Source organism: Pangasianodon hypophthalmus, chromosome 19 (genome assembly GCF_027358585.1).
Source record: "Pangasianodon hypophthalmus isolate fPanHyp1 chromosome 19, fPanHyp1.pri, whole genome shotgun sequence".
Lineage (NCBI taxonomy): Eukaryota > Metazoa > Chordata > Actinopteri > Siluriformes > Pangasiidae > Pangasianodon > Pangasianodon hypophthalmus.
In genome coordinates, this window is record NC_069728.1 from 10,162,713 (window position 1) to 10,189,668 (window position 26,956).

At 38.1% G+C, this 26,956-nt stretch overlaps 1 protein-coding gene across 2 annotated transcripts in view; it reads right to left on the minus strand.

The window, feature by feature from the left end:
• The window catches only part of lrfn2b (leucine rich repeat and fibronectin type III domain containing 2b), a 120,167-nt gene that overhangs the window by 26,357 nt on the left and 66,854 nt on the right, over nt 1-26,956 (minus strand). Inside the window, exons 3-4 of one of the 2 annotated variants that reach the window (XM_026944517.3) lie at nt 21,633-21,730; nt 11,102-11,203 (exon numbers count right to left, since the gene is read on the minus strand). The gene's annotated coding sequence lies outside the window, so the exon portion shown is untranslated. The remainder of the gene's footprint in view (nt 1-11,101; nt 11,204-21,632; nt 21,731-26,956) is intronic. The other variant, XM_026944518.3, reaches the window with a different exon arrangement.

Here is a 26,956-nt window from a genome sequence, read left to right on the forward strand (position 1 = left end):
CCCTTAGCTAAGTCTGTATGTAATACTGTTTCGCAGATTATATTTCTCCACTTTCTGTCAATACGAACACATTGTTTGGGAGTGATATTAGTGAAGAGTGATGGGGTTTCTTTGACAAGTGTCATTAACTGTAAAACTAATAAAAATCAGCACAGGTCTCAGACTTTCAGAGCCGACAGTATGTTTGCAGTAGGAGTGATGGGGAGAGCATGGAGAGGTCAGGGAAGTGTGATTGTGTTGTCTCAGCGAGGAAGAAGAGTTATGAGGGCTGCACTTTCTATGTCATATACGATAACGCATAAAACCACATTGCAATCCCAAGGCTCAATTCCACTGAGAAAGCAGTCAGCATGAAGTGCAGTGCAGAAGGGCTATTCAATTAGAGGCCTGTGTACAAGATCTGACCCATGAGTACATTTTTACTGGAATTTTAATTGTTTTATCTGCTAATTAAATGGAAAATTTTGTATGCATTAAGGGCTTTTCAAGTGGAAGGTGACAATCAATCATCCCCCATTAATTTTCAATAAGAGACGGCTGGTAAAGCAGCATTGTCAGGCGGCAGAGACAGCTGCAGGTGCAGGTAAAAGACTTTATTTTTACAGCAGTCAAACAGATCCAAATCGTGACGCAAAGTCAAAGTTGGTATAAACAGGCAAAACAAGGCACGACTAGACTAGACATTAAGGCTTGGTATGTTAGGAGACAAGGCTACACTGAGCAATACTTAGCGTTAACTGAATGTTTGAGTGTGCTTTATATATATATATATATATATATATATATATATATATATATATATATATATATATATATATATATATACATACATAGTGTGTGTGTGTGTGTGTGATTGAGTCCAGGTGTGCTTGACCAGTAATCAGGCAAGCTTGAACCTGTGTGTTCGGGAGGTGGAATCCTTGGTGGCCATGTTTGTAGGCCACAATGTCTCTTGGGAATTGTAGTTGGACACCGCCATTGATGTGAAAACAATCAAGAGTCATTTTAGTTTCTTGCTCAAATATGTTTAGCCCCTCACATGGTAAAGTTTTTGTAATCTGACCTTATAGTGAATAAATGAATAGTTCTGAACTAGGCTCTTTCATGACTACATGATTAGTGCTTCTCCTTAAATAATAATTAGACTAATTTATATAGGCCCCAAGGTTGCTTTATAAAATAAAGATTACTAATGTACAAGCCCAATAGCAGTAAAAAAAGGAAGAGAAAAGCAGCTTTAGACTGAATGTTATTGACAGACTTCCATAAGACTGAGCTTTTTATATATAATAAACAATTTATTTATTAAAAAGTTAGGTTATATAAAGAGCTTCCCCACTTCAATCTTTACGAAATCAATTATATTCAGCTCAAACAAACTCATTTATATACACTGAGCTGTTGGTTCACTGTCTAATAACCAACAAACCGGAAACTCAGTCATAGTCTAGTGTAGCCAGTTTCTGCTTTCCTGACCACTACTCCTGGTTCCTTTTTACTTCTCCCTGGATTATCTGTTAGATATGATTTCCTGCTTGCTTATTTATTTCATTTTTCTGTTTGTCCCCTTTTCCTGTTTCTTTACTTTTTTTTACCCTTGTCTCTCAGACTGTATTTTTCACTTTAAGTTTTTACACAGTGTTTATTTGTCTGAGTTAACTTAATTCCATAATTATTTCTCAGGTCTGAATATTGATGTCCACAATTTGGTAACTCCTCATTATGTATGTTTTACACAACTCTGACTACAGCCCATAGTGCCTAAGGTCACATTACGCAAAATACAGACAGCCAGATGTCATACATATATACATACACACCACTAACACATTAAGGAGGGCAAACCCTAGTAAGAGGAAGAACAAGTGTGTATGTGCTTTTTCCAGGCTATTAAAGGAGGAAATAGAAGAACAGTCCTAGAGAAACTTGTTGACAGCTTAAAGCTTAGTTCCAGAGAATGTAGGGATGTAGAAAATAGAGCAAGGCCATGTAAGGCTTCAAATTCTATAAGCAGGAGTGTATATTCATACTAAAGCTGTTATGAGATCTTCTCCTGAATTCAGGTTAATTCAGGATTGACATGCATCAACATTTTAGCACCATAAGCCAAGCTAATGATAAGCCAACTGAATGTCCAGCACATCTCAGACATCTCAGTCATGACTTTACATTCTCCATCCAACAGAATTCAAATGGTCACTTACTAAGTCAGCATACATACATATGCCTTCCACTAGCAGACATTAGAAACATGGTTACTTAGACCTGAAAGCCAATAGTGAAGAGGAACATATGGCAACTTGTAGGCAGAGTGAAATTCCCGCTGTTGTGTGTCAGTAACTCTAAGCCCTCTCTCTATCTCTTTCTCTCTCTCTCTCTCTCTCACTTATTTGCTGTCCTTCCACCCTTGCTGGCCACTGAGTAATGAGCAGAGCCATCTCTCCCACAGCAATTATCCATAATTATCCTCAGCTCTTCTGCATATGCTTGGCAATGTGCTGCTGCACAGCAATTCCTGAGGCTTAAGTACTGCAGAGACTCTCAGACAGTGGACATGTACAGCGGAGATCATAGAGAATAAATGAGGAATTATATCCAACACCATAAACAGCTCTAATAAGAGGAAGCATCTAACAGTGAGACACTCTCAGATTTCCCATGTTCATAACTCATCTGTGTGTTTATGTGTGTATGCGTATGTTTACAGTCAACTCTGGAATTAAATGCGTGTACATGTACATACATTCATGGAGTTTGGGGGCTTTCCTGTATGCAGTTGCCTTCTGTCATCAAATATGCTTATGCTGTGCACAGCCAAACTGTCTGATTTGTAGTTTCCTATGATGCTTGGTGAAGATTAGAAGCTGCTTTTGTAGATTTTTCTCAAAATTCCCTTTTCATATAACCCTTGTACACAGCTTGTTCTTATGAAGCATCGAATAGCAGTAGCATCTAATAAATAATACATTTTGAAAACTGACAAATCTAAGAATCTATTAAACTATGCAATTCTAAAACTGTGACCTTTGGGTTCATCTTTGCCTCCCTCAACATCTTCTTCAATGTGGACCCAAGAAAAGGGTCAAAAGTAACAGTAAAGCTTCTGGAGACTGGTTTTAAAAGCAAGTTAAGAAAAATGCAATTTTTTCAAGTTTGTTTCTTAAGGGAGTCATTTTTTGTTAGAGGCAAGGTATGTAGCGTTTCCCGATGTGTATATGTACCTGTTTATATTCGTATGTGTTTATATTTGAATATGCATAGGTTTCTTTTTTTTTATATTTGTGTATATGCATCGTTATTAAAGCTCATTTGGCTATCTAGCTCAGTCCTGCTTCCTTGACAGCACTGCCCCACTTTCAGGTGTTTATGGGTGCATTATGAAATGTGGGTTACAAACTGTAAATGACTGAGTTACATAAATCAAATGTATTATTATTAAGCACAGTGTGCATGAGTGTGTTTGATTGTGGGTGTGTTTGAAAAGCATACATAAGGGAAGCCCACTCTTTTTTGTCCCAGGATGAATAGCACACGCAGAAGAGCGAGTGTTCCTCCGTGTACTGCCACCCACTCCCTTTAACTGCTTGCATGGCGACTCAAATTACAATTGGCAAGGATTAGAAAGCACTGCACATTTTAGCACCAAGGAAAACAGTAGCTAGGAGAAAGGAGTGAAGAAACCCACACACTCTGCTCAGGGCTTCAAATAAACTAATCCCTTTTAGACGAAGACCAGGCGTAAAAAGAGGGACGACGGCAGAAATGAAAGCTTTTCAAATTACACACAGAAGAACCAAACTCATAATCAAACTAACACACAAACTTTACAAAATGGGTAGGCTTCAGTTAGTGCTGATGTTTAATCCCTCAGTAAATTCCTGCACTGGGAAAGAATGGAGTGCTGAGTATAGGAAAATGCAGCATTTCTATATTATTCTTTGGCTGTCGATGAGCACCTGCGCTCAACTCTTGGCTATAGAAGGAACCAGTTGTCCCTTAAGCAGATGAAACAGTCAGCTAGAGGCTAGTGGTAAAAGGACCTTTTCTGATAGTTTGTAATGGTGAGTGAATCAGTACAGGAGAACAGAAACAAAAGTGAGCCAGCAAACGACACTTTCAGGACAGCATGGTGTATTTCAATTCTGAACTTCTGCTTATCTGCTATAGCTAGCTATAAGGTTTACAACAAAATGGCAGTATTTTCATTTCAAGCGTACAATGCTAGCTAGGCTAATTTGTTTGGCTATGTCCCAAACCACATCTTATTGCACTAAATAGTCAGTAATATGATGCTATAAATACAGTGATATTGATACATCATAGGGCTGTCAAAGTCTTTTAAAAAATTTACATGAAAATTTTAATTCCTTAAAAAAGCGCTTATAGTATGCATTCATATTACATATTCAGAATTATTCCAAGTAAAAAGCTTCCAGACTCTACAGCAATGCAAAAGAAAGGAATGATCAGGGAAGGAATGTTGTCTTTTCCACATAGAGACAAGCAAGCCAGAGACATGAATATAAATCAGGCACAGGTTGAGACTCAGCCAGTCAACTCCTCTCAGTCACATCATACACTTTTCCCCATGACCTGATTATCAATGGAAGAAAAGTAGGTCAGGTGCCATCCAGTACATCTTTAAAAGGTATCACTGATTCAACAGTGATTCTGCTTGAGATTTTTAATGATTTTCATGTATGTGATGTACATAATGGCACTGGTACTGGACCTGTGTTAAAATCTTTAAGAAGTTTCTATATGATTTTACTAAACTGTGGAAAATTCACCAGCTTATAAGCACTGTTTAAGTGTTAATTCATCATAACAAAGCTCTACAGTACCTTGAACGGAAAGGGGCACAGTCTACAGTTTACACAGTAAAGAAAGTTTAAAAGCAGAATAAAGAGGCCCATCTGCTTATATATCCATCCATCCATCCATCCATGTGTCATTATGGAGGATTTGATACATCCCTCACCATGCATTTACAATGCTATTTGTACACATCAGTTCATACCTCCAGACTCCAATCATCGTCATCGGACTCTATTGAGTTCTATTACATCATATTTCTGACATGACAAACAGAGATTTAATATCAGAGAAATATCCTACTATTCAGCAAAATGGATAAAGAACCTTGGATGAGCGGAGAAATGTCTTCAAGGTTATAATACAAGTCCAGTCACGTTGCCTTAGTACAGCCAGGCAGTTCTGGTATTAGCACTGACAGAGGTTAGGCTAAGTACCATCAGTCAAAGTGAACAAGCTCTCCGCTGAGTGGAGACACAGCAATAGTAGGACAAGTCAGTGTCACTGGCATCCATCTAGCTACAGGCTCAGTCTTGTCAACCTCCTGGGACTCACACTCAAAACAACAGTTTTGAGCAAACAAGATTGTTCTTTTTCCATGGAGAATCTTTAGTCCAGTAAGCTTTAGGCCAAAGACATAAGCCAGATATTTTAGCCTTCAAATTTTAGCTTAAGGTTAAGCTTAAGACGTCCGGGTGCAAGAGTTTTATCATAGAGGAGACATTTTACTACAGATGCTACTCTGAGAAACTAACATTGTAGGTATGTCTATACTGTTCCTGCCCAGAAACTTTAGCTTAGGAACCCCAAACCTTAAGCCAGAGGAGGCAGTTCCTCTTGTCCTTCCATTGTCAGAGTCAGTCTCTTGGTCACACCAGAGCAGCTAAGGGTTAAAGCACAGCCCTGAAAGGTGTGGGGCATTGACAAACTTTCAACCTCAGTTTCACATCAGTCAACCTCATGGTACTTGAACTGATGATCTTCTGGTCATGGGTGCACAGTATTAACCACTGAATAAGATAGATTCCTGTTCTGAATGAACAAGACAGATTCTACCAGTAAGTACATTTCCAACAGGGAATTTTAGCTTAAAATGTTAGAGGAGGCTTGAGTTTCTACCTGTCCAGCGGAAAAGGCCTTGAACACACGGATCAAGTCTGAGCACCAGAGATCACCAAAAGAGACTAATGATCATAGAAATGGGAAAACAGCACTACTCTTTGAAAGCAGTCTAATTTCCATCGGTTGTCAAGAATTAGAAAGAAGCATTGAAAGTTTTCCACAGATTCATCATCAAGAGAGCATTATTAGAACAACAGAGATTGTTGATGCACTCGTTTAGTGCACACTCATCCTTTTTCATCCATGTGTAAGTGATTTTTTCTGCATTACACTAAATGCCCCTCTTTTAAAACAAAATCGATCTGCAATTACTTTTAAAGAGGGAAGCTTTAATGGAATTGTATTGTGGATTACTTCAGCATCTTGCTGATGATATTTTCTGGAGGATCACTTTTGAAGCTTTTTATCCACTTCTCTTCTCTCTCTCTCTCTCTCTCTCTCTCTCTCAAAAACCAAAAAAGGAAGGGAACCTCAGAGGATAGGCATCTTAAAACTGGACAAGAAATAATACATCAGGGTCAGAATGGCTTAAAAGTCACTTATAAAAGGTCCAAGATCAAACATCCTTCCATTAGAGCCACTTGTTTACTTGAGTAAAGGTCATATCCAGCAGTAGCAGACAATGACTTCGGATGACATCATTCTTCCATTTCACACCACCTGCTCCTTAATTCCCCCTTGTTTCTTTATATCAATGTTAAAGCCACACATCAAATTAAGCTTTTTTCCCCACATTTCATTTCATATAAATTAGCTACATTTTACCCAGAACCTGACAGGCATTTTAATTACATCTACCCACAGATGGGTGATACATTAAAGGAAGATGTCTTAGTAAGGTGTTTTGCCACGTTATTGTGCAAGCTGGCAGGAGGATGAGGTCATCCTTCATTGACTTTCAGTCACCTGAAGAACAGTAGCTCTTCTGTTTTTCTTTAAATAGCTCAGTAATGCATGAGCAACACAGTCACTGAAAGCGTGTGTTCGACCACAATTTTCAACCCTACCAGTGTCTATCCCATAGATGGCACTTTAGTCACTGTTCCTATTAAAAAATTAGCAAGTTGTGCAGTTTTTTTTTACTCAAACTCCTGCCATCTGTTCCGCAATAATGAACCCTCTAAGAGTCTAAGTCTCTAAGATCTATTGCTCTTGATTCAAAATCAAGGTGACCTGTACCTGCTCATCATTTTTATACGGAACTAAGTACAGTACGATGTTAATTTGTTAATTGTATCTTGAGTGAGCTGTAAATTTTTCTATATATGTATACATCTTTCCATTTATCCATCCATCAATTCAGTCTCAGTTTGGATGTAACTTGTTTTTAAAAAGTGCTGGGGACAAGGGGAAGAAACAAGGAAGACTACAAATACCATTACAACCCACCAGCTGTTATCCATTAAAACCATTACCAAATGGTTTCCATTAGGTAGTAAGACGTATTAAGGACATAGGTCCTTAACAGTATCCACTAGACATAACATGCCACCAACAGACGGCAACAAATTATCAGTACAGACCCAAAGGGACCATTACAGTTTCCATTAAAACCAGTACAATTCCCATTATAACCATTAAAACCATTACAAATTCTATGAGGGTTTCTAAACTAAACTAAAACTAATTTTCACCTCATCACTCTGCATTTTCAGTTGCTTTATCAGCCCACATTTTGTATCTGGATTTTTCGTGAAATGTACAAAAATGTTTTAGAGGGTGAGCTAGACATCACTGAAACACACCTGCCCTGACATACATCTACATAAAATAAAATATAAAATAACTATTTTATATTTGGTACTGGATATGTTACACTTACCAAGTGAGTGGTATTGTGAGTGCTAACTGGCTAACTAAAATATGCCAACACGACTTCTGAGAGGATTTTTAAGTCACATTCCTAATGTAAACCGATTTTACTGATAATGCTAGCTAGCTGACAAACATATGCTAATTCATCAGGTTGTGTAAGAGGATATGGTAATCATATTCACAAAAGTTTACAATTTTCACTGCTTAGACTGTTGGCCAGTTAGCTAACCTAAAAGGAGTTCTGAGAGGATATTTATTTCATTTCCATAAACGTTAATAATCGTAACTGTTAATGCTAACTGGCTTAGCATAAGGTAATTTAACAGGACATATGGAGAAACCTTACTTTTTCAAAGTGTAATCATAAAGCTACTGCTGAGGGCCAGATGCCTAGTAAGAAACATTTGAAATTTTAATAAAAACTGATTCGGATTATGAATGAAACTGAGTGACTGGAGTTTTGCTGTAGCAAATGATGTAAGTAAATGAAATTAAATTAAATTAAATTGCCTTAAATTAAAGCAATAAGGCACAAGATGATGAGTTACAGTGATTTATCATGGGTAAGAGTGTGCTTAGACACAATGCAAAGCAGTGACAAAAACAATATTATAAAATTCAGTGTTCAATAAACAATTTAATTTATTATTAATAATATTCAGAGTAAACAATTCTTCCACTGTAGTAGTCTGTTAACAGTAAGCTTTGGTTGCTCAGCAACATAATGGCCAATGATTGGAGTATTTTATGGACAGAGCAATGGCTTAAATGTAACGATTTTATTAGTTCAACCTGCGACATTTATACAGTATTCACTTATTGTAATGTGGTCACAGGTTTGCATGTATTTTAGTATTGCTTCAAACCAGTAACATTTTAGAACAGAGAGAGTGCATTTTATAAATGATTAACTAGTACAACTTATGCAGAAATATCTCAGAAATATGATCTCCTTTCAACAAATTTTTTTCTTTGACCCTTCCTATCTATCCTATACCTCCTCTAGTAAACAAATGATCACGTAGCAAAACCCAGCAGCTGCACACTTGTGTCTGAAATATGCTGCTACTTTCATTTCAGCATTTTTTTCCCCTATACTGTCATTCTATCTGAAAATGGTTCCTGCTGGCTGCAAACCCCACCTGCTCTGGTTAAATTGCTGGGGTTTTCTCTGCATATCTAATTTATGGAGCTTAAATAACCTTTCCCTTTCTTGTACCAAATCTTTGAACTGCTTGAAGACTCTGCAGTAGGTATTAATTACGGCTATGTCAGAAGTCAGCACTAAAAACCGACAGGTGAAACTCAGCCTAATTAGAGAGTGTACTGTGCTTTCTTAATGACCACAGACCATAATTAGTTTCCACAGCAATCAGAATTCAAAGTGTACATGCCTAATGACTTCACCTGTCACTTGCTAGGATTAAACTGTAACATTTTCATTAGCATGGCATGAAAATACTGCTTCCTGTAAAGTTTAGCTGTCTATATAGTTGGATCCTTGTTTTAGACCAATATTAAAGGCTGTGCTAGCCAACTGTGCTCTCTAGCCTGCTGATGTCTGACCTCTAAAGCACAAACGAAAGGATCAGTTTCCTCCATTTAACAGCCTGACTTCTTAGGCTCCAGATCAGCAGGATTTGAAGTGAGCAGGGTCAGACAATCCCTTGCAACCTTCCAGAAACAGAGGAAAAAAGCCAAGCTCAGGCTTTCAGTAAATGGATTCCTGAGGGATGTGTTTTAAACAGCAGGGTGAATTTGGTGCTCGTGAAACCTCAAGAGTTGGACTTTTAGAAATAACAAAACTGCTGGGATTCTGCTCTGTTGGAAGTGTTCAAGTAGAATCAGTAAACTTCTTGTGCTTATAAAACCTGGAAACACTCCCACAATCCAGCTTCACTGCAGTGGATCATTGCTGCAGTAAAGGATTTCAGTAATGGGGTTCAGTAAAGGATTGCAATATAAGAGTAAATAAAAAAATACTTAAGATTAAATACAGGTCCAAAAGGACCATTGCCCTGTACTCTTTCTTTATAATCAAGACGGAAGTGTGAATGGATTTAATATCTTATTCCATAGAGCTTTTAGCCAACAAACTGCTTATACTCAGCTAGCAGACTCCAATGGCAGCCCTTCAGTGTATCAGTAGTGTTCTTATTCAACAGTCATCTAACGCAAGCTAGCTATCTTTATTTTAATGATCTTAATGATCATTAAATCTTAATGAAAATATTTTCAATTCATTCCAATTTGGTATTAGAGTAGGCTATAACAATTGTGTGATTGATCTCTGATTTTTGTCAGAATTTTTTTTTTCATCATATAAGTTGCTGGATTTTTTACAGTAGGTTAATATTTCATCCCACTGTATATGTACTGCCAAACAAACTTTTTTCATTGTAACCAAAATTAGGAAGCATGTAATAGTGCATTCACATCATGTGATATTATATGATCTTCATGAATTATTATAATTAAAACATGAGGGCTTAGACATTCTGCTCAAAGCTGTTCATCTCCTCTGCCATTTCTTTGGAAACACACATACCATCTAAATGGAACGCTAACCTAAACTACATATTAAGTGGTTAATATAGAAAATGATAGGGAATGTTTCACAGATACATACAGAATTAAATCCTAACATTATACTCCTATCCACCTTAGACCTGCTGGATATAAAATTTTTAAACAAATGATATCAAGCTAGACTACTATCTATCTAGCTGGCTATAATACAGTTAAAATTCCATCATGCCTGAATCCTTTTTCTTCTCATTTCCCCCTCATTCTCTATCCCCTGATTGGTTGCTGGCTCTTGGATGTCACTTTGTATTCTGACTTCTTCCAAGTTGGGGTGTGATGAAGTTTGATGTATGTAAGCTGGTGTATGTAAGTTCAAGAACATCTTATTATAGATGTTTTCTGTCCCCTGAGTCAGTAATCATGTTTCCTTTTTTTCTTCTTTGTTTTCCATTAAAAAAAAAATCCAATGCTGTGTAACTAATTAAAAATTGTACAAGTTGCTGGCATTTTTTCAGCCATGGTTGTTATAATGTGATGCCATTTACTTTGAAGTCAGAGCTTTCAGAAATTTTTGACTTACCAACTGAATATTATAGATGTGAAAGCATTTTACATGTTGAAATTAATTTACATGTTCTTAATTAACATAACTCTGAGATGACATGAAAGCACAAATGTTTGGCTTGATAAATCGGCCAACAAATATACTGATAATGAGCTAAATGGTGTCCTATCAGGGAAACCAAAACTAAACAAAAGTCTGCACTGCTGTTTTAGAGAAATGCAATGTTAAAAGAAATTACACAGTGCTCTAGATGTTTACCTGTATTGTACTGCTGCTGTGCCATAGGTTCTGGTTTGTCTTCAAGGACTGTCAATTAAATCCCAATTACCTCCCACCTGCACTGTAGGACGGATCGCTAACCTTGACAAACGAGAAGAGAGAAATGTCATATTACCTTAGCGTTTTAACTGAATAAAGCATTCTTCACACAATCCCCCAATACTGTCAGCCCATGTTCAGCTGATTTATTGCACTAAATTCCAAGATCACTGAGCTGACAGGAACTATCAAACAGAAGAAAAGAAGGGATAAAGGAAAAGCGTTTATGCAGCACTGTAATTCTCTGTCATAAAGAAGGTAAACAGTAGAAAAAAATGACACACTCATGTCTCTAAAATCACTGTGAAGCAAAAGATCGTTCATCTATGACACTCGAGAATTATTCTTCTATGTATGAATCAGTGACCCTTTATACAGCTGATGAAATGAATGGGCTTTTGATATACAAGAGGCTGTGTTTTCCCTTTAAAATCCACTCAAAAACAATGATTCATGTGAAACTGAACTGCAAAGGTTATTAATTTAGTCAGGATAAAAAAAGTCTAACTTTATTGCTACAATCTATTTTATTAAAGAATAAATAATTTAAAACTGAGACAGTCTGGTGTTTAGCTGTGCGAGAAATATTGTATCATTTAAATTTCTCCTCAATTCTATCCATCTCCAGCTGCTTTCCTAAACTCAGCCTAGCTCCTGATCTCTATCCTCTCCAAATGATCTATTTCTTAATTGTGATTAGGTTTGGTGACTTAGTATTTTTGAAAACACTGTTTTGCTTTAGGAACTCAAAATCTACCGTGCAACAAATATCGACACTGTACTCTCCTTTATTTGTTGTTGGACCTTCGGTTATTAGCCTTTCAATGCTTTTGGTCAATTATAACACGCTGTTGTCTTGATTGTGACTGATATGGATTTAATGGTCTCTGCCAGACGTTTTTTTTTTTTTTTAAATAACAAAACCCTACTTTTCTAGAACTTTGTCCTGTCTTTGGCCTTCCTGATCTTCTAGGAACCCATTTATATTGCGATCATGTGACACTTTAACTGGACAAAGGTCAACTCCATCCAAATAATTATGTGACTTCTGTTGGCAACTATTTTATTCATTCATTTATTTATTTATTTACTAGCAAATTAATTTAGGGGTTATTTAGAACTAATTTGTGCATTTCACAGCAGTGGCAGTGAATACTTATGCAATCACAACTTTTACATGTTTTATTTGTAAATAATTTTGCAAACTATACAGATTTTTCTCAATACTTGAATATTATAAGCTATTTTGTATAGATTCATGACATATATGTAATCCCAGTTAAGTCCAATTCAGTTTCAAGTTGTTCAAGGGTGTATTGCATGTATTAGATCTTTTTTTTTTTTTTTAAATAGAAAACGTTATTTTTTTATGTTGTTTTAAATTGGTTATTTCATTGTTTATTTTGCTAATTTTGGGTAAAGTAATGTGGTTATCTTTCATTTATGCTTATCTAGTATATAAAAACCTGGTAACTCACTTTTAATCATTTGTCAGATGCTTTTATCCTAATAGCCTTCCAAGTGAAGCAAAATTCAATCCAAGCACAGACTTGTTCAATGGCCCATTAATGACTCCCCAGCAGTCCTGGGATTTGAACACACAACCTCTTGGTAACCAATAACAAATCTTAACCATTGAGCTATAACTGCCAATCTTGTAGCTTTAATCCAAAACCAATGGCCATGTTTTGTTGCTGATGCCAAAATATTCTTCGTCATTCATGTGTGCTCTGTGCATCTAATAGGTTGTAAATAGCTATATTGTGATGTTGCACTACAGAGTAGAGGAGAGAAAAGATCCATGACCTTAGAGAAACCATTGGATCTGCACCAACTGTCAGTGTCAGATACTTGATCATGAGTTGATTAACTAGTGTCTCAAGATCACCTCAGCATATGTACCATTATAACAGTGACTGACCGAAATAAAACCTCCCTCAGTTGGTTTTCACTGCATTCAGAGTCTCATAACATTGAAGGATATTGTCCCCTGCCCTCAAATTAAATTATCGATTATGTGACAATAATTGCCACCAGACACACCTGAAATTGGTACAATATCTGGAACAATGAAATTACACAGTGACCCAAAAGTCCTTCAGACATCCAACATGGGATTAAATGAAAGGTTTCAACATGATTAATGCTTAGCAAAGGGGATTTATTGTTTTCTAATGAATTTGATTACAGGGATTAAGAGGCTCAGAATTGATTTTGAGACACCAAGTGCATCCAGGTGGCAAAATGTGAAATTATTCAAAGCCTGTTCTTTCTTGAAAGCTTGGCAAATAAAGGATTGTTGATATGATGATAATTATGAATATCAATGTCAGCTCATGTTGTTTACCAGATCACAAGATGGAAGCAAGAAAATATAGATTTTGATTTTTTTGATTAATAGCCTCAGACATTTCCCATCAAGACATACAAAAAGAAAAATCACAAGCCTTTGCATACAAACAATTAAGAGGCTTTGAGATCAAATGAGAAACTCGATATCCCTAAAAATAATGTATAATTCATTGGCTAGTAACGGTGTTTCCAGAATAAAGCCAGAAAATAGTTCCTTCACTGGTTATTCATATTTGGTTAAACAATGAGTACATTATGTTCATTTGATTTGAGCCTAATGACATAGACTAATCACATGCAGCTTTGGTGAAGCGTGTTTAGATGGGTCATTTCCTGCCATTAACTCTGATCTGTAGCAGATCCTTACGCATCATCAACATCAGTTACAGAAAATACAGCTCAGATTCACATGCTGGTAAGGAATCCATCTGTTAGCTCAACGTGATCACACATTTCTCATTTATCAGTGTCATGTTCACACTTTTAAATCTGGACTATATTTTCAACACATCAAGGGACAGGGAAAAGGAAGGAAAAGATTGTGGTTGAAAAAGATATGTCTAAAATATTACCATTGGAACAACCTGTGCCAGCTGAACAAAAGCAGACTATTTCCCAGTAATAATAACTGCAACGCAATATACAGACCACGTTAGTTTGAGATCCCAGCGCAAGATAACATGCTTCTGTGTTATGCATTTCTAAATTACATGTTGTTATTGATACTTATAGTTAAACTGTGCTACTTCAGCAGAGGTATTCAAACTGTGGGGTGTGCCGACTGTCTCAGACCTGCCATTGCTGTATCATTCAAAAATATTCCAGTTTCTTCTTTTACATAATAAAAATGGCAAATTAAGCAACCAACATATAATCTGGAATGACTGCAAGTTGTGCAAGTGATCTGAGCTCTCTGATATTAACTGGAAGCCCCACCCCCTTCCCCAGCTCACATTAGTAATGTTTTGGCTGGTGCTGGTGTCTGGCGATGTGGCATTCTCGCTTTCTCTCAAGGTAAATGGAGAATGTTTTGAGTTTGTTAATGTGAAATAAAATGTGTGTTTGACTTAATAATATTAGACACATATACAGTCACCAAATGTTTTCAGCCATTTGGCATTTTTTGGTTTTTGGTCAAAAGAGAGAAAAGGCAGAAAAAATTTGACCAGAAAAAAGGATAAATAAGCCTACAATAAAGTTTAACACATTAAAAATAATGGCAATTGGCAATTATACCTGGACAGTGATTTAAATGCTGTTTGTTTGTTTTGCACAAGTTCTCAAAAAACTGGGAAGTGGGCTTCATGGAGAAAAAGTTTGAATATTTCTGGTTTGAGGTGAAAGTACCTTATAACTGGCCAGTGGTGAAGATAACATCAGGTTTTGTAACCCTTTATAGATGGTAGCACTGATTACGCCATGTCCCACAGGTGTATGCTCTACAATAGTCCAGGGTAAGCTTGCTAGCTAACAATACCTGCCTTTAGCAGGCAAATGAAATCAATCAAAACCTCAGTTACCCAGTTAAACATAATGATGTATTGGGTTCCAGTTGTATCTTTCCTTTACCCTATTCACATGATCACAACCACAGGAGTGGGCAGTGTAAGTTACAGTCTTGTACCTGTGGATTGGTTTTCTCTTTAAACTCACAATATCCACACCCTTCTTCTTTTTCAGTTGAGAAAATATTTACATTTACATTTATGGCATTTGGCAGACGCCCTTATCCAGAGCGACTGGACCCCTTAGTGGAGTATAGAGTATCCTAAATAGACACACCTAACCTGTACCTAATAAACTGCTAACTTGGTGTATACTGTGGCAGGTCAAGAGTTCTCAATGAGAATTAGAAAACATCTGAAGCATTATATATTAGTGCTGGCTAATTAGTATCAAGCAATTGCTGCCTGCCAACATGTAGCATGTCATACACACCAGATGGTATGTGTTTATTGTGAGCATTTTGCTTGCATAGCTGATGAAAAATGTCCAGGCTAGATTTTAATATACATACATGAATGTCACACATACAGTATAGGCTTTTCACTGCAGGAGGGCATACATTTTACTGTTCAGTTCTGTGTGCTTGGAGGGGAATAATAACTGCTCAGTTTTACCTAGTGTTATACCACTGTCTCTGTCTTGCTGACACCCCAACATAACATTTGCAGTGTCAGATCTTTTGTGGGTTTTTTTTAGGTTTGAAATTGTTAAAAATTTTGACTGTTTTTGGTAAGCACATTTTGTTTTCTTAAATACATTTTGAAAATTGTTAACAAAAGCTAATTAAATGGCATTACAACAAGGGGCCATCAGTGGAGTTTTTTAACCAAACCTAAATAGCTAGCTAACTTCAGAAAATACTTCTTAAGGCAAAGAAATGCAATGTTCTTAAAAGACAAAACTGAAGGCAGAAAGACCCACAAACAAGCAGCAACTGACGGCAGCCGCAGTAAAGGCCTGGCAAAGCACCTCAAGGGAGGAAACTCCGCATTTGGTGACGTCCACGTGTCCCAGACTTCAGGCAGTCATTGACTGCAAAGGATTTGCATCAAAGTATTAAAAATAATCCTAATATTTATGATTATGTTCATTTGTCCTATTACTTTTGGGCCTGTGAAAATGGAGGGACTCTCGGAATCGGTTAATGCAATTTTGTTTGCTTCATTTCAAATCCACTGATGTGGTGTACAGAGGCAAAATTGTGTCACTGTCCAAATACTTATGGACCTGACTGTATTGAAAAAAAAGGCCCACCTATGCATTTATAGAAACAATGATACAGCAATTCCAGCATCTTCCAGATGATACAAATACAAAAACACTCAGTGAGTGAACTGATGCTGAAATATTAAATTAAAATAAAATTCAACCCCTGGAGATATTTCTCCTCTGCAGTTGTATTATGCCTTCCTGGAAAGTGTTATTGCACAAGAGCAAAGGCCAGGAGAGCTTTCTGCACTACACATTAAGTCTTCCAGCATCTCGCAGCAGGAATTTTACTTTTAGCAGCCATGGTCTTGCTATTTGAAGGATAAAGTCAAACTCCCTGCAGTATTTCTTAAGATTCACAAATAGACACCAGACCAAATGGCACTCTTATAACCAACAGCCATCAATCTGACTCAAAAACCTAACTACAATGTTTACATTCTGTATTACCATTTGAACAATACTTTTAAATTATATATAAAAGTTTATACATACACAATATCTTGCCAAAATCTTTGGGGCTGCATCTGATTCATCTGATTGCAGATAAAATGAGCTTTCCACTAAAACTAAATTAGAAAAGAATGCTAATATCCTTGGTCTACACTATACACAATCACAGTAGTGGAGCAGGTTGGTTTTCACACTCATGTCTGAGTCATCTTTTTCAGTTGAGGAAATATAAAAACCCTTACTAGAAAACCCAGAATCCTACTTGACTCCTATTTCTATGTTATTTACCTAATAGAACTGCTCAGTGTGTACTAAGGCACATCGAGGATTCATACTAAGGTAGTGACCTTAGTGAACACAGTGAAATTCTACATTAAATAAGAAAAGAGTGGGTTGATCAAAAAACCTTACTGACTCAACATTGAGACTGATTCAGATGATCATCAATAAGCCTACAGTGGCCTGATTTTTTTTCCCCCCTACAATAACCACTATAATGCATGGTCATGATATGGTATCCCTCACCATCAATTTTTACATTTTTAAAAAAATATTTACATTATTTGGCCCAATAGTAGTAGCTCGGTGGTGCTGGGATTTGAACTCACAACCCTCCGATCAATAACCCAGCAGCCTAACACCTTAACCACTAAAACACAGGCAAGTGCTTCTCTATGAGATTTTGAGGTCAATTTATCTTAAAAACCTCACATACCTGTGGCAACACTGTGGTTTGACATGCTTTCATTTGTACATAACAAGATCTTTTGGTTTCACTCAGCAAGAATTTGAACTTCTAACAGTTCCAGCTGTCTGAGGGATGCTGCCAAATGCCCCGCTGGGTTTGAGAAGTCTACAGAAGAACACAGGGCCTGGATGCTGCACAGTAATGAACTGTAGATGGTAGTGCAATAATGAAAAGTGATTGTTGGTAAAATCTCATGCAGATCGAGGATTGCGTTTGATTGAGATGTGATTCATTGGATTAATTAACAGAGGGCAGTAGGGCTAGTCCATCTTAATGTTAACAGAAACTGATAGACAGCCTGATATACTGCATTGCTGTAATTACTTGAACCAAAGTCACAACTGCATGGTATTACGTTCTGCAGTGAAAGCATATTTGCAAAGTATTAGTAGTAGTAGTAGTATACACATTACAGTTCAGTTCTCGTTTCCTGTGGAGTGAAATAAAATGCTTGAGTAGGTTTCAGACTTACTGATGCGCAGATCAGCACCATGAATTAAAGTTATCGGAACCAAAGCCAAAAATGAAACACCATACACAGGACTTAAACCATAGAGAAATACAAGAACAGATTCATACTGAAGAAAGAGATGCAATTGTGGACAGACTTTTTCATTTTCCTGCATCAATAAAAATCCAAGGGGAAAAACCAGCAGTAACCTTCATTTAAAATGTTGTGATTGTTTACAGTAGCATTAGAGATGGGATCTGCAGTCTGATTGGTTACAGTGACCTTGGGAGCAGGAACCAAAATCCAATTCATGTATAGATCAACACCAAGGACAGTGTCTTTCTCAAGTACAGATAAGCACTATTTACAATGTCTTAATCAGAGCACGACTACAGGCAGTGAATTTAAATTTTGTCTGAATGCTCACGCGCTTACACAGGATCAATTCTGGCCTAGTTTGTGGATGTGTCATCAACGCAGATTTGTGTTCACACAAATTGTACTTTTTCGCGCCGTATATCAAGAAGGCATTCTGTGGAGTTAATTTCCTGTCAGAAGTAATTGCATGTAAATCATATTTTTTATGGTAATCGTAAGTACAATCCTTCTAACTAAAATCCAAATTTATGTCTGTACCTTGTGTATGTTGTTATTACCTATCACTTGCAAATTTCGTGCTACATTTAAAAAGAACTTGATAGGCCGCCAAAGAAAATGACTAAAACCTGAGTGTTTTAAATGGTAACTTTTTTTGGCGTTTGTTTGTTTTGAGGTTTGTTTAGACTTTTGTTCAGAGTTTGGGGCAGGGTCAAACCCTACCAAAACTCTGAATATATAAACCTATAATGTTATAAGGAAAGTACAAAATAATAAATGATTCCAAAATGTTACCCGAGAAGCACATTTTAAAGGTGCTACATATCAGTTTACAGACTTACAAAGTTAACTATATATTTGCAAGTCATAAAATTCTGATTTCTGTATTGCAACTGTGTATGATTGCTTCAGACATCAAATTAACTCCATCCCTCATCTCCACAGACCACAACATTCCTGACCTTGTGAAACACATGTTTAGCTAACAAGTGACAAGTGGCTTAGTGGTTAGCACATTCACCTCGCACAACCAGGGTTGGGGGTTTGATTCGTGTGTGTGTGTGTGTGTGTGTGTGTGTGTGTGTGTGTGTGTGTGTGTGTGTGTGTGGGGCCTGCATGCTCTCCCTGTGCCTTGGGGGCTTCCTCTGGGTACTCTGGTTTCCTCCCTCAGTCCAACATGCATTGTAGGGTGATCAGCATTTCTAAATTTTCTGTAGTGTGTATGCACGATTGTGCCCTGAGATAGGCTCCAGGCCCCCTGCAACCTTGTGTAGGATAAGCCGTACAGAAAATGGATGGGAGTGGATCCTGCATGGTCACGCTGAAATTTACTTGAAGTGAATGCCAGAGCTCTGTTCTTACATGTACCAAAAAACTGGTTTCCTGGACTACACTCAGATTCAAAACCAGCTTTCACACATGAACAGATTCAAAGCAAGGCCAACCTCTGAAAGACATATATTTGAATACGGATAAGCACCATGGAGTCAGGGATATTTGTAAATGGATCAGCTCCATGGACAGAGACATAGTTGTATACAACTCAGTATCACTCTGTAGGGACATAACATAAGCTTCGGCACTGTGAAGGGAGACACAGTGAGCTGCAGTTCTGAGGCACAAACACATGAGAAATCACAGTCCTAGTGTCTAATCACCATTTTGCAACTGAGGAAGCAGACAGAAGAGCTTGATTTGGACTGTGGCTGAAATGGACTGCGTGCATGTCAGCGGTCTCTGCTGCGCTGTCCATAACAATAATTTGAACACACTGCTCCCTAAAACACTGTTTCAGTACCCAGGATCAAGACACTTACCTCTTACAATCTCAAATTTTCTGTTTCAAATACAAAGGGCTTTAATGTCTCAGAGCTGTTAACATCTTTTGGTAGACCAATATACCAGAGAATTGCCTGATGGGTTTTCTGTTGCCTTCAACTTCCTACTATTGATTTTGGACTGTTAAATGCAGAACAATTTCAGCCCTTTATTACCCTGTTTCCAGACATGAGGCAAGTAGTGGGGCTGGAGAGCCATTTAACCTTTTTTTTTTAATACCCGGCTTACATTACCCAGACAATTTCTACAGCATATTTATATAACTTACAGGTGTTCCTGGCATTATGGTTATTTATTTTAGCATTCAAAGGCAAAACCTCTATTGCTATCACCAAAACACACCTCTCTCCTATCCCTGAGTGCTTTCTATTCATTTAATTGCTCCTTCTGAGGACATGAGGAAAGGATAGAAGGATAAGATGCAATAATCAAGGTGAAATATATATTACTGAATGAGACATTCTTTCTCTCTGAGGCAGACTTTTAAGTGATATCAGTTTTCAATGAACTGTTAGACAATCCATTATCCTGTCACTGGCCACAACGGATCTGCAAATCGCTAAGCATCACGGTTTAAGTGCAAACAGAACCAATATCAATTAAAACATTACAGCTTGTTAATCGCATATAGCTAAATGATAATTTTTCCTATACAAGACTGTACTGACTTCTAAAATAGGCATTTTTTTTCAGACACATTTAAAATTTTGCCATGGCTTTTATTTGTATTTATTGTTTCTTAATTAATGTTATTAATTTTGTACTTGTAGTCCTTATTACTGCATCATTAATTGGACTTTTATTTAAGCTGTAGGCTTCTGTCACACTCAACAATAAAATTACTTCTGTATAGAATATGTATCTTTGAAAACTTTCTCTCTCTTCGTTCCTTGATTCCTCGAATAATGAATTTAAAGAATGAATACATCCTTAAAGATGGCAAGCTTCAATAGATTTCCGGGTCACAGGCTGAAGGATCAAGGCTGATAAGGACAACGAGTCCTTAACCAGAGTATTGGGAAGTACCCGGTGCCATTGTTTATATCCCCTCCACCTTTCAACAGTCTTGTCATTAACTTATCAAGCTCTGAGTCATGTCATTGCTTTTGGATTTTGTTATATTTCACTTTGAACTCTTGGGATTTCACATTGGTCATTTGGTAATTACACCTTGTGGTTCTGTTGGTCAGTGCTGTTTTAGGTGCAACTGATTTCAGAGTTTGGCTTTTGCATTTTGCTGATTTGGATTTTGCTTGCCTCACTGTAATGCTCATCTCTCCTATTAATAAACCTTCTGCATATAGATCTACAGATCCCTGTTGTGTCAGCATTGTAACTACTGTCTATGCATGTCTAACAGATAAGCGAAAAACAACAGACATAGAATGTTTTAGGTATTTAATTTGAAAACGTATCTGCTCAAAGATTTTTTTTTAGAGTTCCTATTAAATATTACTTTTTTCTTGGTCCATTGATTCATGGTTGTAATGGTAATTTAGCACATCTTCTCACATATGATGTTTATAACCCTTCTCATGTCCTCATCTCTATTTTGCTGTCATGTAGACAACTTGAGTTGTTGTCATGGCAATGAAATAACCTTCTCCCCATCCCAGCTCCTGACGTCACTACTTCTTTGGTTCCAGTCCAACAGGTTTCAAAACTGAATTTGCCGGCTGAGAACCAGTGAAAAAGCATGGAACGGGTCAAGATTAGACACCTGCTCCAGCACCGTGTCAGTGGGAAAGCACTATCGGTGTGTGTGCTGATTAGATGGAGTGTGTGTAATACTGCAGAGAATCAGGCATGTCACTCACTGGGAAATAGATGGTAATAATTAGGCATCCCTTTGGATCAGTCTGCTGTGTTTCTGAGACTTTGCTGCTGGATTCATGCTGCACAAAACACACTCCTCCTACACAAACATAAAACACAGTCAATATTATAGATTTACAATTAGCCAGGTCCTGTTGCTTTTTCAGCTTTAGGCACTCCGTTGATATCTACATGCAACACCATGTTCATTCCAAAAACAGGACAGCAGTTGTGCTCCTGTGACAGCAAAAGTTGTTAGTCATGGAATAAATGTTATTTTTTATTTTAGCGCCATTGTCACAGTCAAGGTCACTTCACAAGGTGAAAGAAAATAATGTTAAGAAAAAGAGGAGATGATGCAAAGGGAAAAAAATCTGTTGGATGGTTGACTTGCAAAAAATGAGAACAGGCACAGAGATATTGTCAAATGACACTACACTCAAAATAAGGTGAACTCCAGACTGAATGTGAATGATTTTTTTTTCTCACACAAATATTAAGTTAAATGGAAAGGGATACAGAAACAGATAAAGTGATATTAAATTTTGCTTCATATAATCATATGGGTGAACTTTATTTGCAAACATTAGAAGCCTGATTAAATTAAAAAAAAGCAGGTAGGCTGTGGTTTGTATTTTCTGGAGAAGAAAAATGGAGGACCTGGTAATTACTAGGTAGTGCTCACAATGGACTTTGGCTATGTTTCTTAATGCTGCATGTTGTGCAAACTTGCAAAAAATAACCAAACTAGTGAACTTAGTTAGCTGTTCACTAATTTACAACATTCTGTCTAAAATCACATCCCATCAGTACCATCAACAACCACTTGAGTTTTTATATAAATAATCCTTTCCCATGCACAAGAGGGAATGAGATGCCAGCATCATCATTTTTTCCTTCCCATTTACAAACAGCAGCTACTAATACTATTCTCTTCAGAACTTCAGACAAATGACTTAAACTAGAACGTTTTAACAGCACTTATTAACTGTAGCCCTAATCTCACACCTGACTCATTTCCCCCTTCAGCCTCGCAACCATCAGAATGAGGAATAAGTGTATGACAAGCTGAAAGTGAAAAGTGACATTATACAGTATTGTAATTAGCCTTTATTCAGGTGAAAGTGTACAGTATGAGTGAGGTATGCACATGAAGTCAAAGCCATTATTTTACTCACCTGACTACAACATATTTCTTAAATACTTGGGTCTGTCTGTCTGCCTGCCTGTCTGTCTGTCTGTCTCTCTGCCTGCCTGTCTCTCTTTCTTTCTTTTGAACATTTGTTTGAACAGTCATGAAAATTAACATTCCCAAAGTGTTAAGCTAGTGTGAGAGTTTGGATTTTTATTTTCTGTAGGAAAGACACATCAATAGTAAATTAACATGATTAACATACAAAGCCAAACCTGTTGCTGCTGTTCTTTTGGTTGCTCCCATTAGGGGTTGGCATAGCAGATCACTGGTCCTTATATTTTGATTTGGCACTTTTTTTTACACTGGATGCCCTTCCTGACGCAACCCTCCCCAATTCGAACCCGAACAACGGCTCTGAGAGCGCCGAGGCCTAACCACTAGTCGTCCAGGGACCCGCATGTACCCAGTCACAACTAAATGTATTTAGATACATATAACTTCATATTGGCAGGGGTGAAAAAAGGACTGAAAAATTAAACTTAAGTGAAAATTAAAAGTGTAAGTATGCAACCAAAAATGTACCCAAGTAAAAGTAAAAAAAAAAAGTTGTACCCATGTATTAAAACTTAAAAGTTTTTAACTGATAATCTCATATTTTCATGTAAAAAGTCATTTTTAGTACTTAACTAAATCTGTCATTATCTCTGTAAGCTTGCTGGTTATATGCAGGAATACATACAACATACACTACGTAATGTAACGTCCAGCCCAGACACATCTCTACCAAGCCGCCAGAGGGTGCCCTCCCCCGAATCTTAAACATGTATTCTGTTGTCATACTCATTTCCTGTCAGGTCACTATAAAACCCTTTGTTATAAAAGGCTTTACCTATCATTGTGGATACAGTTGAGGTGTGCAACCTTTGCTCAGCTGTCACCTCTCAAGGCCAACTGCTTGGAATTCATGCCCAGCAGCTCCAGCAAATTTCCTCAGCCAGGGAAGTAATCATCTGGGTCTGCGGTCTTGGTGATTGCTATCTTTTGACATACTAACACTCAGTCAAACATTCGCCAACTTTGAGAAGAAGAAGTCTTTGTCCACCCAGAATCTGGGAAAGATGCTCGAGAGACTGCTTTTGCTAAATCAAGATAAACAATCCACCGCAGGGCTGTGTGCTCAGTCCATTGCTGTTCACTCTGCTGACTCACGACTGTGTAGCAATGCACAGCTCGAATCACATCATCAAGTTCGCCGATGACACGACCATGGTGGGTCTCATCAGCAAGAACGACGAGTCAGCATACAGAGAGGAGGTTACAATGGCTAACGGACTGGTGCAGAGCCAACAACCTGTCTCTGAAAGTGGACAAAACGAAAGAGATGGTTGTTGACTTCGGAAGAGCACAGAACGACCACTCTCCGCTGAACATCGGCGGCTCCTCTGTGGAGATCGTCAAGAGCACCATGTTTCTTGGTGTACACCTGGCAGAGAACCTCACCTGGTCGCTCAACACCAGTTCTATAACTAAGAAAGCCCAGCAGCACCTGTACTTTCTGAGAAGACTCAGAAAAGCACATCTCCCACCCTCCATCCTCACCATGTTCTACAGAGGGACTATCGAGAGCATCCTGAGCAGCTGCATCACTGCCTGGTTTGGGAATTGCACCGTCTCGGACCGCAAAACCCTTCAGCGGATAGTGAGGACAGCTGGGTCTCTCTTCCCTCCATCACGGACATTTACACCTCACGCTACATCTGCAAAGCCACCAGCATTGTGGATGACCCCACACACCCCTCTCACACACTCTTTACCCTCCTGCCGTTTGGTAAATGGTACCAAAGCATTGGTGCAATAGTTTCTTCCCCCATGCCATCAGACTCCTCAATACTGGACTGAAGGAACACACACACACACATAGATATATACACACACAACTGAGCATCCTCCATCCTCTCTGCAATTTTTTTGCAAGTTTTTGCACATGTTTATGCTGCTACAATACTTATTATACTGTACATAGGCGGCTACTCTTATGTTTACACTTATGTTTACACTATTTCAGCTACTTGTACTGTACTCTTGTACTCTTTACACTATTGTCACTAGGTTCACTTTTAAACAGAACTGTGTACTGGTCGGCGCTGCACTGGGACTTACTATGCCCATTGTCTGTCCCAGTAGTCATTGTACTGTCTTGTGCTGTCTGCACATGTTTGCACTTGTGCAATTTATGTATAATTTATGTAGTCCCTTGTAGTTCTGTGTTGTTCTGTGTTTGTCTTATGTAGCACCTTGGTCCTGGAGAAACGTTGTTTCGTTTCACTATGTACTCGTATATGGTTGAAATGACAATAAACTCCACTTGAAACTTAAAATTGGTACTGCACTAACCTTTTGTATTCTGGCTGCAGAAAGCAGATTAACAACCTTTTTCAGACAAGGTCTCAACAACGCACTACAATCAGTTAGCATGCAAAGAGTTAGCATGCAGAGATGACTCCCTCTCTTCCAGTCTTCTCAGGGCCCATAAACCTTGTCAAAATTCCAGCTCCAGTCTCAGAACCCCAACCGTCATGGTAGACACAGAACCCATGGGAGTCACGCACGTAACACTTTCCACTTAGGAAAGGAGCGTCATAAGAGATTTGATCTTTGTATTGCGGGAATAACTGGCATCCTCGGGCAACTTGCACTCTGAGGCCTTACAACAATAGATGTAGCCAGGTGTGCCACCCTATAATCGAAAATAAACATATTACTCTGCACATAAAGCTTTCATGGTGTTCTGAGTCCCATGTGTTTACCTGCACTAGTTGACTCAAGGGCAGCTGGTAATTTCATGGATGAAACTGTGGCTCAATTACTTAATATCCCTCTTGTCCCTCTCACAGGCTCCTTGATGGCACCCCTTCAGGAGGTGAAAATTTTTTTAAATGCACCATGCCCCTTGAAATGCACACAGGCATATCACATGTTGAAATGCTCTCATTTATGATAAAAAAATCTCCAAGCAGCCCCATTGTTTTATGTTCACCAAAGTTATCTACTCATGATCCACAGATATCCTGGAAAAAAAGGTGAGCTAATCACTTGGGGGTAAATCATGTTATAATAACTGCCCTTCTGTGTCATCTCTCTCCATCCATATTGAAACCCAGAGTGGAGTGGGGTTATCCGAACCCTACTCAGACCTTGCCAAAGTCTTCAGTGAAACCAAAGCTGCTCAGCTGCCAGCACATTGCTCTTGGGATTGCACCACAGACCTCCTGGCAGGTACTATGTCCTCTAGGGGGCATGCTTATCCATTTTCACTTCCAGAAACCAAAGCTATGAAAGAGTACGTCTGTGAGGCACTAACACAGACCTACATTTTCCCTCAACCTCACCAACTGCAGCTAGCTTCTTCTTTGTGGGAAAAAAGATGGAAGACTTTGGCCCTGCATACACTATTAAGGTTTGAATGCAGTCAAGTACCACTACCCTCTTCCACGGGTTCCTCTGACCATAGACTTGCGAGGTGCTTATAACCTCATATGCATCAGAGAGACTGATGAACAGAAAACCGCCTTCATTACTAACGTCGGTCACTATGAATATTTAGTAATGCCATATGAGCTCGTAAATGCTCCTTCAGTTTTCCAGGCCTTCATGAATGAAATTCTCTGAGAGTTCCTGAATCACTGTGTTATCATCTACATTAATGACATCCTAATCTATTGAAAGACTGAAGCTGAACACATCAAACATGAGCTGTTCTCTATAAACTTCTTGAAAATAACTTGTATGTAAAACTGGAGAAGTGTGAGTTTCACAAAAGGTGTGAGTTTCCTCATCCTAAATATGAGTGGCATGGAAAGGGGTCAAAGCAAAGTTGAAGCAGTTAATTCCTGACCCCAAACAACTAATAAAGACTTGCAATCCTTTCTCGTATTTGCAAACTTTTACTGAAGTTCCATCAGAGGGTTTAGTAAAGTGGCAGCCCCTTAACTTTCCTCCTCAAGGGAAAACATCCACTCCACTGGACTCAGGAGGCAGATGTAGCATTTAAAACCTTGAAATGCTTCACAACCTCCAACTCATTGTAGAAGTAGATGCCTCTGAAAGTGGAATAGGCGCTGTATTGTTCCAGCACCATGGGAACCCAAGGTCCCAACCAAGATATACCCATGTAAACTATGACATGGGGAA